General features: G+C 37.1%; 1 pseudogene across 1 annotated transcript in view; it reads right to left on the minus strand.

Moving 5' to 3' along the window:
* Positions 1-770: 770 nt before the first annotated feature.
* Positions 771-13754, minus strand: part of LOC308513736 (phosphoglycerate kinase 1-like) — a 168270-nt pseudogene continuing 155286 nt past the window's right edge. The window contains exon 4 of the transcript in view: positions 771-1989. The product of the transcript in view is annotated as a phosphoglycerate kinase 1-like (transcript). The remainder of the gene's footprint in view (positions 1990-13754) is intronic.

The raw sequence follows: 13754 nt of genomic DNA on the forward strand, positions 1-13754 counted from the left end.
ACTCAGAGGCTAATGTTCTCCTGTGTATCTAGAAGAAGACAAAAAGAGAAGGGAGAGCAGTTATTTACAATACTATCACCCGCAACACTGTGTAAAATTATTAGGTAGTTATTCATCGATGAGAAAAATTAAAAAGTCTAATTTATGCTCCAAAATTCAGATTGATTTAAAAAATCCACTTTACTTGTATATATTACCTCCCAGAGTCAGATTGCTAAAATATGAGGTGTTTTGGTTTGAATAAAATAAAAACATCTCTCACCTATCATAATATAGAATGAAAGCTGCTTCTGATAAAGATGGTTTTATATTTTTAGAAAATTTGGCCAGAACTTGCCACAGTGGATTAAATGTGGCTTATTTCTCCCCAATTTCAATGGACAGTTTTATTATTTATTTAACAATCATAAACTTCACCTCCCTGCAATTAGAATTCCATCTTGTTTCCACGCTGAGTAGTAAGACAATGACCAAGCTCATCAGAATAAGCTACTCCAAAAAGGGATTTAAGTTAACAGCTCACTTTCTCTTAACTGACAAAATATAAATATATGCACTTTAGAATGCACGGAGAGTCAAGTGCGCTCTTGCAGAATGTAGGCAAGGCCAGGATGCAGTAAAGATGAGCCGAGATGCTGTTTGTGAGGCTGCATCTCTTGGTCAGTAGGTGGATCTTGACGTGGAGGAAGGTTTTGGCTCATACCCAGTGGAGATGTGGAAAGCACAGCGGTGACTGAAGGGATGTGCCCGGGAACCAGAAGCAGGAAGTACTAAACGTTGCTGAGAGCATCCGCTCCAGGAAGGACTTTACCTCCAGACGCTTTACAGCGGCACCATCCCCAGTGCTCACACGGCTGACTTTAACCTCCATGTTCCATTTGGCACAGCAAGTGGCAGTGTCTCCAGCCCCTATGATGGTGAGGCAGCCCCCGGAAGTGGCTTTCACCACTTCATTCATGAGGGCGTGGTCCCTTAGGCAAAAGCTTCCCCTTCAAATAAACCCTCAGGTCCATTCCATATAATCTGTTTGGCTCTAGCAACAGCCTCAGCATATTTCTTGCTGGTCTAAGGACCACAGTCCAAGCCCCGCCAGCCAGCAGGTGTGTCAGAAGTCACAGTCCTTTGGCCAGTCTTTGATTCTCATCAAACTTGTCATCAGTGACAAAGTTCAGCAGGCAAGGTGATCTTCACAGCATTCTTCTCAGCTTTGGAATCAGGTCTTTTATGATCTTGGCTCCTTCTTCATCAGAGAAGTGCCAATCTCCATATTGTTGAGCACCTTAAGGGAAGTAGAAGCCATTGCACCACCAAGAATCATCTCATTGACTTTGTCCAGCATATTAGTGGTCTCAGCTGGATCTAGTCTGTAACTATAGCTCCACCCAGGATAGCCAGGGAGGGCTCTCCAAGGCCTTGTCAAAGTAATTCAGCTCCATCTTCACAAAAAGTGTCTCCAGACTAACTTCCACCATGGAGCTGTGGGCTCCGTGAGCAGTTCCAAAAGCATCCTTGACATAGCTACACCCTCGCTTGGCAGATGAGGCTCAGAGGCTTCTCGTTAAGCTGGCTAGGCTGTAACCTTGTTCCCAGACACATCCTTTCCCTTCCCTTCTTCCTCCACATGAAAGCAAATGTTCCCTAGCAGGGTGACAGATCCAGCAGCTGGGTCAGCTCACGCTTTCTCCACTTTGGGGCCCACACAGTCCCTCACGAACAAACATGCTTGCCCAGCAGAGATTTGAGTTCTACAGCAACTGGCTCCAAGGAGTACTTGTCGGGTATGGGGTCAACATCAGGCCTGCCCAGGTGGCTCATAAGAAATGCCTTGGCTCCATTGTCCAAGTAGAATGCGATGCTAGGATGGCAGCCTTGATCCTCTGGTTATGTTATCTGGTTGTTCTTCATAGGAATATTAAACTCCACTCTCATGACGACCCGCCTCCCCTTTGCATCCAGTTTAACCAGAGTCTGCTTGTTAGAAAGCAATATCTTGGCAATACAGCATCAGCTATACCGGGGGAGGGGGATGAGCCAGCAGCCAGCGTCTTATTGAATGTGGTTTAAATTGAATGTAATATAAGCCTTTAATAAAGACATGAATGAAAATCATTGAACAAGAAAACGAAGTTAAAGTTAATTTTAGCTTCCCTCATCATTTTAAATTATTGTTTCCCAGAATGAAAGCTATCAAACCAGTAAGGCTTTCCTGATGTCTTATGCAAGTGACAACAATGTTTCCAAATGTGTTTGGAAACAATGACAAACAATAAAGACAACATTTTGTAATCCTAAAGGCAACAAAGAAGAAAAATTATTTCAGCAACATATGGTAGAAATAAATTTTTTTTGACACAGAAGGAAAAATAAATGATTGACAATAGATTCAATTTATGAACATATGCATGGAAAATATGTGATAACTCAGTAATTAAATTGTAGACAATAGTAAGTTCCCAAGTGTAAGGTGGCATATAATGTTATCAACAGCTTGGTGAAATCATTCAGCTTGACACATCATTCAGAATATGAGAAAATAGGTAAGGATAAATTAATTTTTTCAAGCTGCATAAACAGAGGATAAGGAGCAAAATAAGATAATATAATTATTCAACAATTACTGATAATTTTCATTTTTAATTAACAGTTTAGCTACCTGTTCTTTCTAAGAATGATATATCAATGAAGAAGAATATCAAGATAGCATTTTTTTCTGGTTATCTATAATGGCAGAATACTAAAAAATTGAAATATGAAAAATGGAATGATTGGAAAATTAATTTATTTAATTAGCCAAGATTACTCAAAGGAGCCTTCATAGTGGATCCAAACTGGCTTTACCTATTGATTCCACCATTTATTATAAGAAATAACTAAAAACAAGTTAATTAAATATTTCTGAAATCCATATATAATTTTCTCATCTTAATATGGAGATATTATTAAATACAAACAAAGGGTTATTATGAAAACTAAAATGTCACATATTGAAACCTTTGTTATGTATTAGTTGCTCAGTAATTGTTAATCCCATCTTTCTCCACTTTTACATATACAAATAACCCAATGCAATAATTTGCAATAAGATTTACTGTGAGAAATAAAACATTTGTTTAACAGTCTATCCAGTCTAGGCTAGTTTCTATGTTTAATTACAATAATAATTAAACTTTGGAGAGATTCTACAAATGTTTTTTTTTAAGCTGGAATGTTGGAAAAAAGTCAAATTAATTTATAAAAATCTCAGTCACAATATCACAATGTATGGTGACATATGCAAAATTATCAGTACATTTTGAAACACACATTTATTCTATTTATGTTATAATTGTGTTCATATTTTTCCGGGAACCTAACATCATCATTAGAAATTATATTTAATCTCCATATAAATAGCCTGCTTAGCTTTCACACATCTACCTAACCGGATGATAGCCTTTTGATGTATACAAACTAGAGATTTTCTGCATTAATAATTTCTCATATACAAATATTTTTGGCTTAAATAATTTTGCTTTATTACAAATCCCTTTAAACTTTATTAATGTTTCTTGATTTGTAGAAATTGTTTTTCTTCATATTAGTCAATGGAAACTGCTCCTGGATGTATGCCAGCACACAACATATATTTCTACTGACTGAGTTTCTTCATCACAGTAATTCATACTGACTTTGTTTACTTTCTCTCTTATTTGCCAACTCCGAGCTCATCATCAAACCTGATGGCTGCATTTTTGAAATACATACAGAACCTTACCATTTCCACCACCACGTTATTAAATGGCAGCAGTAAATGGCCCCAACTTTTGGAAACATTCTTTTGATTCTCTAGTTCTCTCTCTAATTGATAAAATGAGGTAATGTATGCAATTACATTTTTTTTGCTTTTAACATAATCATAAAAAAGGAAATTCAACAATATTGATGGGAGGAAACAAAGTAAGCAAGTACAATTAGTAATTAGTTCTATGGAATAGTCTAATTCATCAATATGAAATGTAACACCTAATATAGGTCATATCATGTCATTCTTCAGCCAAACCACTAGTTACTGTGAATATTAAAAAGTATATCTTTTAAATTTCAATTAACACAGCTGGGCCTCATTTTCCTTTTAGTGAAGAAAAGAAAAATGAGTTGTTTTTTTTAAAAAATTTCCTTCATAAGCCACTGTTCTATAACTCCATGTATGTGGGATGCTTCAGGTTAAATATAACGTTTATTAGAATTAAACATGGAACGATTTTATGTTTTAATAATACCAGAAGCAGAATGATAAAAAACTTTTACAACCAGATTTCACTCTTTATTTTATGGAAGACATAGGGAGGAGACCAAAACATTGGCTCCCCTGTTCAAATAAGCATGGATTTTTAAATATAATGAGTATGTGCTCCCAAAAAATCAAGCTCCAAGTCTGGAGTCTATATGTGAGTCTGTATGCTATTCAACCTTATGGATGGAACTCTTATCATGTCAACATGGTGATGTATACTAATCCAAAATGAACACTGATATATTATATGTGAGGAAATCACTGTGTATAAATATATTTTTATGTTTATGTATAACAGAGAACAGAGCATTAAAGAAAATATAAACATCATAATGTTCTCATTTGCATAAATTCAAAGTACTTATAGAGTAGTATTTCCCAAGTCTTGAGACTCTGTCCACTTTGGATTGGAATCATTTTGCAGCTGAAGCCCCTTTGTCAGCTGCTGTTGAAACACACAGTGTCAATAATTCTCCTTTAAAATTGTCTCGTTAAATATTCATATTCTTGCACCATTTTTTTTCTATTTGCATTTAATTAAATCATATATTCAGGTAAAATCCCCTATGCCAGTAATCTGAAGGTTTTCACCTTTGTATTTTCCTTAGTATATATGGGGAGATATGAGATTTGCAAAAGTAATGCTGTTGCTTACAGAAAATATATCTCATTCCTGATTCTCTCAAGGGTTTGAAATTCATTCTGACATGCAAATCCCTGAGGTTAAAATCCTATTTAAAGTTCACATTTGAGTTTATAATGGTTCTGCTTCTGTGCTGATTTATATTTCATAAGAATGCAAAATAAAAAGAACACATAACCTTTTACATCTAAAACAGATGACATAATGTTTGTAATTAATAAGCATCACACCATGGGTAAATAGTATTCTGCATGACAATTTTATAGCATCATTAATATCAGTACTAAATGTCAAAGTACCCAAATGTCAAAGCATTTTCTTTAACTTACAAATACTGTTCTTATAACAAATGGTGTAGCACCTGTGAATTGATAATAAAGTCATCCTGGGATTTGGGAAAGAATTCACAGGCACATGATTGAAGGAGTTGAATCATCAGCCTAACTTATATGGGACCTCCCCTACAGTGTGTTTGAAAAAGTTGTATTTTCAGCTGAGCCAGTAATGTCAGCTTAGGATCAATTAGGATATTGTGATGTTTAAACATTTATTTTGTTAGTCAGAGATAAGACTGATCTAACAATTTGCTGAATATGGATTCAAATAATATTGCCAAGCTATGAAAGTTGTAACTAATAGTTTTGCTGAATGAGTGCTCAAGTGGAGACAAGACACAGTTAATTAATCTATGTTTAGTATTTCATTGTTGTACATTATTTCACTTCATTTTGATAACTGAAACTTAATTGCATAAATGAATGTCTCTTTGTGCATTCTCTAATGTAAGCTATTCTTTTCAAATATTCCTGCCAAAGGGAAACATTAGTGTTGTCCATGTCACCCACACTTTCCTCAATCTCAGTAATTGTTCTGCCACCTCCCTCTTCACAAATAGTCTCTCTTTTGAAGATCTTTCATGACATGACAACCTGTAGCATCACAAGGAATTTTATAGCCTTCCTTCCTTCCTTCCTTCTCTTCTTCCTTCCTTCCTTCCTTCCTTCCTTCCTTCCTTCCTTCCTTCCTTCCTTCTTTCCTTCCTTCCTTCCCTCCCTCCCTCCCTCCTTCCTTCCTTCCTTCCTTCCTTCCTTCCTTCCTTCCTTCCTTCCTTCCTTCCTTCCTCTCTCCTTCCTTCCTTCCATGTCTGTCCTTACAATGATTTTGAATTATTATTGTGTGCCAGGCACAGGGCCAAATACTACTAATAATAAAGGATTGACTGATACACAGTTTCTGTTTTCAAGATTTTAGCCTTCACCCTATTCCTTGTCACTATTCTTGGAAGATCCATCATTCACTTCTAAGTGTCTTCTGTAATCCTGGCTCCCAGCTTCCTTGATCACTTCAAGACTAATCACTTCTCTTGACATTTCATTCCACTTTTATTTCTCATTTCCACTATCCACATCCTTCTTTAGAATATCACCTTTTGTTTAATTCTTCAAAGTTCACCTAAGTTACTCCTTCTCCATAAAAAGTGGTTGAATTTCAACTCTTAAACCCTATGGTATTTTCTCTCTGTTTTATTTTTTTAAAAATGCATACCTGAATCAAACAAATAATCATTAAATGCCTACTCTGTACCAGGACAATATTTACTTTAATATTAACATGTTTGCTCATTGTGTACTTATCATATGCAGATTTACCTAAATGCCCTTTAAATCTGCATTTCTGCCTTACAGACATTCTTGCTAACTATTTAATTAATATTTCTTGAAATAAATCTATCTCGTTTAAAACAATCCTAATGGTTTTATCGGTAACACCACCTCATTACATTTGTTAATATGCACAGAATAGTCCAAATTACTCTAAAACAAGATTTTTGTCACTTGCATCAAGCAAAATAGATAACTAGGTGCTCAATAAAAGAATCAATGTTATCATTGTCGAGTAAATCTTGCATTCACATAATGAAATGGATATAACATCTACTGGTATATTTACCATAATAATGTATAGTCACCAGGAAAGGCAGCATTATAATGTTGGGAAAGAATTATATTTGATTTTTAAATTTCTGCTGTCAGACGTCCCAGATCAATGAACATTGGCTACAGCAGAGTGCTAACACCCTGAGTAACCTTTGTCCCTCACAAGATTCTGTAGAACTTCCCAGTCTGTGACAACAGTTTAAAGAAACTTCCTCTTCTTCTTCTTCTTCTTCTTCTTCTTCTTCTTCTTCTTCTTCTTCTTCTTCTTCTTCTTCTTCTTCTTCTTCTTTCTTCTTCTCCTTCTCCTTCTCCTTCTCCTTCTCCTTCTCCTTCTCCTTCTCCTTCTCCTTCTCCTTCTCCTTCTCCTTCTCCTTCTCTTCCCTTCCCTTCCCTTCCCTTCCTTTCCCTTCCTTTCCTTTCCTTTCCCTTCCCTTCCCTTCCCTCCTCTCCTCTCCTCAGCCCTCCTTGGTGATGACTTGTACATTATCACTCCTGAAAATTACAAGTCTCTTTTCCTTTGTTCATCAAAGTAGATATAATAAAATACAAAGAAAATTAATGAAAATCATTTTAAAAGTATATTCCCAAGTTAGGAAATAGCTGCTGTCAAAGTTCAGAAACTAGGTACTCATAAATTGCTACTTCAATTAGACATAATCCATAAAAAATTGACAATCTAAAGAACTGTACTTTCCTTCTAAAAGTAATAGGAAATAGGTTGCTTCTGATAAAACAAAAAATTCATTTCTAAGCTAAGAAAGAAGCATAAAGAAAATACTAGGGCTGCTCTTGGGCTTTTGCTATGATATATGCGTTATGCTATTTATATGCAAGTTTATTTTTTCATATTTAAAATTATTGCTGTTCACATGTTACAAGTTAAGTAGGCTAATTTTTTCTCTATACATTTACATTTCATTTTCTTATATAGTGAGTTATTAAACCATTTGTCCATGGCTATACAACAAAAAGATTATACATTTGACATGTATTTTAAAGCAACTAGATCCAGGTTTTGAGCATGGACTGTCACAGGCAAAATTAAGCTAGTCTTACCAAGTATTCTTGGTGGGCAGAGGACCAAGACTCTCTGCTCGGTCTGATTCCTTTGGCTAGAATCCCAGATACTGCTTTTTATTTTTTTGTGTGTGAAAACAATGAGGCTTTGAGAAAACAGTTGAAGAAGTAGAAGATAAAAATCTGCATAAACCTTTGGCATGTGATGTAGCCGACTAGAGAGGCAGAATGTTAGTCCCTAACTAGATATGAAAATAAAATAATAGGCTTCTGTTGACTTATCTCATAGTATAGAATTGTTCAAATGAGAAAGTATAGCTTGGGTTATAAGCAACTGACTATTATTGTCTACTACTAAATAATAAACAAATGTGGTAATGTCTAGGTATGATAAGAGGTTTTAAAAACTCCTGAAAATATAACAATAATAGAATAAGAGCACATGTTAGGTTTTTTAAAAGTTCAAGCTTAATGGTAGCTTTTCATTTTTAATGTTCTTTGAACTCATTCTGCCAATGTGATAGAAAGAATAGATGTAAATTTAAATCAAACAATTGCTTTTAAAACAGCTTGAACTAATAAGACTTGAAGGTTTTGCTCATCAATGAAGAGGTCTTAGAAAGAGTGTGTTGCCACCCTTATGATCACAACAAAGTAGCAATATAATCTGCAAGCCCACAGGTTTTCTTGAGCTCACTGGAGCTAAAGCAACTAGCGTGTAATCAAAGAGACAGCAGCCTGAAGAGAGATACAGGGTGTGAGCATTTTCTTACTTGGGACTGAAATGGTCAGTCTGCACCCAGTAAGGAAAATTCAGCAAGAATAATAGCTCACAAGTTGATGGACAATGATTGTGGGCTAGGGGAAGAGTATGGAGACTGAGGGCTGCAAATACAAAGTATATTTTTTTTTTGCAAGCTTTATTTGCCGTAAATCTCCCTTGGCAAGATTCCTTAAGAAAGTCCCTTCATGGTGCTTGGATTAAGAGAACAGCAGCTGCTGGGGAAGGGAAGCTAAATTATGTCTAAACCATTCTCCTTTATCTTCCTATTGCTGAGAAAAGTTTTTCATGAATCTCTGTGTTTCTACACATCTTGCAAGTAGAGGCACAGATAACAAATATCCTTTCGTTCTGGACTGCTTTCCAATAAAATCTATAGTGAACAGCCTTAGAAGACACAGTGTCTCCCTCAGGAGTTGAAGCCGAGGATCCTATTGCGGCAAAGATTAGAATGTTTGCTTGCAGAACCTCATCCTAACATATAAAAAGCCATGGGCTGTCATGACCAAAATAACAGTATGGATGACCCAACAGCAGGCTGTGTGGAGTGACCAGGCCAGCAGGGGGGTTAGTGAGGGATGACCAAATGACTGAACAGCAGGCTGTGGGGCAACCAGGCCAGCAGGGGGGCAGTTGGGGGCAACCAGGCTGGCAGGGGGGCAGCTGAGGGTGACCAGGCTAGCGGGGGAGCAGTTGGGGGTGATCAGGCAGGCAGACAGGTGAGCAGTTAGGAGCCAGCAGTCCCAGATTGTGAGAGGGATGTCTGACTGCCGGTTTAGGGCTGATCCCAGGGACATCCTCCGAGGGGTCCCAAATTGGAGAGAGTGCAGGCTGGGCTGAGGGGACCCCCCCCCCCCGTGCACGAATTTCATGCACTGGGCCTCTAGTATAACTATAGCTTCCTAGGTTTCAGGTTCCTTACCTGTGACACTAGCCTAATACTGTGTTGTCCCTTGGGACTGGGGAGTGAGGTTGAGGGGAGGGGAGTGAAGCGAAGGGAGCCAATGTGAATCTGAAGGTCATGCTGCTTGCTCTTTTGTGAGTAAAGCAGCCTCTGTCTTTGACCCAGGGTTCTCACATTTCCTGCCAGCATCCAGGAAAGGAGGTGATGTAATCTGGTAGTTTTAGGTAGGGCACCATGTCAGATTTTTCAGTTTTTGATGCATCTCCCAGAAACAAAATCAGCAATCGATAGAGCAAAGGAAACATACCTTGTTTCCCTAAGGAGTCTGCTAAAACCTTATCACAGCTGAGTGAAGTGAATGAAAGAAACTTTTAGTCCTGAAGGCAGACCAGGAATATATGTTAGGCCTAGAACTTTAGCTAAGGAGACTCAGGGCTGCTGAGAAGGCCACCATCCTGACACCTAGGATTATAGTGCCTGTGGAAGTCTGAGTCTTAATCAAAACAGCAGAGAATCATCCCCTGTCTAAGATAACAAGCACCAAAGCACAGGTGAGCACACAATACTGCCAGGAGAGTTGAAGCGCATGAACAAATCTCCCTGACACACAGAACAAGGCAAAGACTTACAGCTGGCGATGGAGATGATTGAGAAAACCTGGCAAATGTACCCATACTCTGTGTTAATGGTAAACAGAGGAACTTAAAGCCTGGGCTGACCCGAGGATAACAATAGTAGCCATAAACCTAAAACCCAGCAAACCCAACCACATTTCCCACTAGATGAATCCCAACCTTCACACTTAAGATTTGATGGATGAATGATGTGCCCTTTTTAAAGCATGAAATCTGTTTACCTTAGTCTCTTTTCCCCCCACACAAGATGTCCAGCTTTAAAAAACGAATAGACAAAACATATTCAAAAGCAAGAAAACACACTTTCAAGAAACAAAGTACTCAGCACAACAACTTATATATGAAACACATTTTGGAACTAACAGGGAATTTTAAATATCTGTGATTAACATGTTAAAGTCTCAAATAGAAATGGCAGATAAGAAATGAGCCGAAACCGGTTTGGCTCAGTGGATAGAGCGTCGGCCTGTGGACTGAGGGGTCCCAGGTTCGATTCCGGTCAAGGGCATGTACCTGGGTTGCGGGCACATCCCCAGTGGGAGATGTGCAGGAGGCAGCTGATCGATGTTTCTCTCTCATTGTTGTTTCTGGATCTCTATCTCTCTTCCTTCCTCTCTGTAAAAAATCGATAAAAAATATATTAAAAAAAAAGAAATGAAAGATAAGATGGATAATTTAGGCAGAGAAATGAAAACTTTAAGAATAATCCTAACAAATGCAAAAGATAAAAACCACAGAAACAGAGGTAAAGAGAGCCTTCAATGACTCTGTCATTGGTTTGATCTAGCCTAGAAAAGAATCAGTCAATTGTAAGAAAGATCCCAGAAGGATAAGAGAGGGAGAAAGAGGCAGAGATATTTGAATTATAGTAGTTAAATATTTGCCAAAATTAATAACAGAGAGTTCTCACAAATCAAATAAGCTCAAGAACACCAAGAAAGATGATCAGTAACAACAAAATATATGTAGGCATGTCATATTCATTGTGCTTTAAAGAAAAGACTAATAAAATCTTGAAGGTGCGCCAGGCCAGTGTGGCTCAGTGATTGAGTGTCGACCTATGAACCAGGAAGTCACAGTTCAATTCCCAGTCAGGTCACATGCCTGGGTTGTGGGCTTGACCCGCAGTAGGGGGCATCTCTCATCATTGATGCTTATATCTCTATCTTCTTCTCAATGAAAATATACTTTAAAAAAAAAAAAAACAAACGTGAAGGTGCACAGGGAAAAAAAAATCTCACATGACAAATAGCCAAACAAAGATCCTATGTAATAAAAGGCTAATATTCAAATCCACCGAACAGTGGAATGACTGGTCGCTATAACCCACACTGACCGCCAGGGGGCAGATGCTCAACGCAGGAGCTGCCCCCTAGTGGTCAGTGCGCTCCCACAGGAGAAGCGCCACTCAGCCAGAAGCCTGGCTCATGGCTGGCAAGTGCAGCAGCAGTGGCGGGAGCCTCTCCCGCTTCTGCAGCAGTGCTAAGCCATCAGTCGAACATCCCCCGAGGGCTCCCGGACTGTGAGAGGGTGCAGGCCAGGCTGAGGGACCCCCTGAGTGCACAAATTTCATGCACTGGGCCTCTAGTAATAATGGTAAATGTACTTCTCATCAAAATACATGTAAGTCATGAACTGTGGCATGATGTATTTAAATTGCTGTCAGCCCAGAATATCCAGCAAAAAAACCTCAAAATGTAAGGAGAAATTCATACTGTCCTGTACCAACAAAATTTGAGAGAACTCATTGCTAGCAAGTATCTACTACAAGAATGTTTATAGAAAAGTTTTTCATGAAAAGGCAATATGAAACCAAAACAGAAACTTTGATCAATGTGAAGAGATTAAAACACTGGAAATAAAGATAATTTTAAAAATTTAAATCACTCTTAAAGGTCAGTGACTTTTACAAAATCATTACAAATTTATTGTAAGCTTGTAGCATTTGTGAAAGTGAAAATATATGATAAAAATGGCATAACACATGGGAGGTAGGAATTAGGAATGTAGTGTTGTCTTTATGCAATATACAGTATATAGTCTTTATACTCCATGTCAAAGGGTATGATATTTTAAGATAAACATTGATTAAATGAAAACACATATTCTAAATGCTCAGCCAATTAGAATTGAAAATATTTCTTAAAAAAAGAGTACAAATAACAAGTCTATAGTGGAGATAAAATTGAATTATAGAAAATTATCAAACTACAAAAAATTCATAAATAGAAAATAAAATATATGAAGCACAAAGGAAACAAAGGAAAACAACTAGCAAGATTGTAGATTTCAATGAAATCATATCTATACATATACTTAATTAGAGTAGTATAAATCCACCAATTAAAAAATAGTTTTGTCAGATTTGATTTAAATTGAAAAAGAAAAAGCAAGGTTGGATTATATGTTGTCTAAAGTAAACCTGATTTAAATATAAAAACAAGTCAAAGAAAAAAGGATGGAATGAGGTATTAAAGTATTCAACATCATAGAAACATAGAGTGCTGGCTGCAAGGACCTGGGGGAGGGGGAATGGAGTCATTGTGTAATCCACTTTATAAGATGAAAGGAATTATAGATGTGGATGGTGATGATATGCTGTACATTATAAATGCATTTAATATCAATGAATTGTTCAATTAAATGTATTTAATATCAATGAAATGGTAAAGATGGTAAATTTTGTTACATATAATTACCACAATAAACATGAAAAGAAAAGAAAAAGATAGAGAAATATATACCATTCTAACATTAACCAAAAGAAAGGGTAGAGTATCTGCATTAATATTTGACTGGAAAATAATTAGGATTAAGAATGAAAAGATGTATGAAATAACAACATAGGGGACCAACCCTGGTCAGTGTGGCTTAGTGGTTGGAGCATTGTCCTGTGCTCTAAAGGGTCTTGGGTTCAATTTCTGGTCAGGACACATACCCAAGGTGTGGGTTTAATCCCAGTCAGGGCATGTGCTGGAGGCAACCAATCGATATTTCTCACATTGATGTTTCTCTCTCTCCAGTGCTGTCTCTCTAAAATTAATGAAAAACATCCTCAGGTGAGGATTAAAAACAAAAAACAACAATTTAGGGGGGTCAAATTTCCAAGAAGATGTAGAAATCTTAAACACTTATTTACCTAACAACAGAACTATAGAACTTTAATATATCATGAGATGACATGACATGAGAGGCCATAACATCACATAATATCACATAACATGCTCTAACCAGATTGGCATCAGCCTGCGGACAGAAGGGTCCCAGGTTCGACTCCGGTCAAGGGCATGTACCTTGGTTGCGGGCACATCTCCAGTAGGGGGTGTGCAGGACGCAGCTGATTAATGTTTTTCTCTCATCGATGTTTCTAACTCTCTATACCTCTTTCTTCTTCTCTGTAAAAAATCAATAAAATAAAATTTTTAAAAAATCATATAACATGAAGGAAGTACCACTAGAACTGAAAGGAAAAACTAGCCAAATACACAGTTTTAGCTAGACTTCAACATTCTTCTTTCAGATATTGATTAAATAGAAGATAGAAAATTGGTATACATATGAAAC

The sequence above is a fragment of the Myotis nattereri genome (assembly GCF_964212035.1).
Source record: "Myotis nattereri genome assembly, chromosome: 2".
Classification (NCBI taxonomy): domain Eukaryota; kingdom Metazoa; phylum Chordata; class Mammalia; order Chiroptera; family Vespertilionidae; genus Myotis; species Myotis nattereri.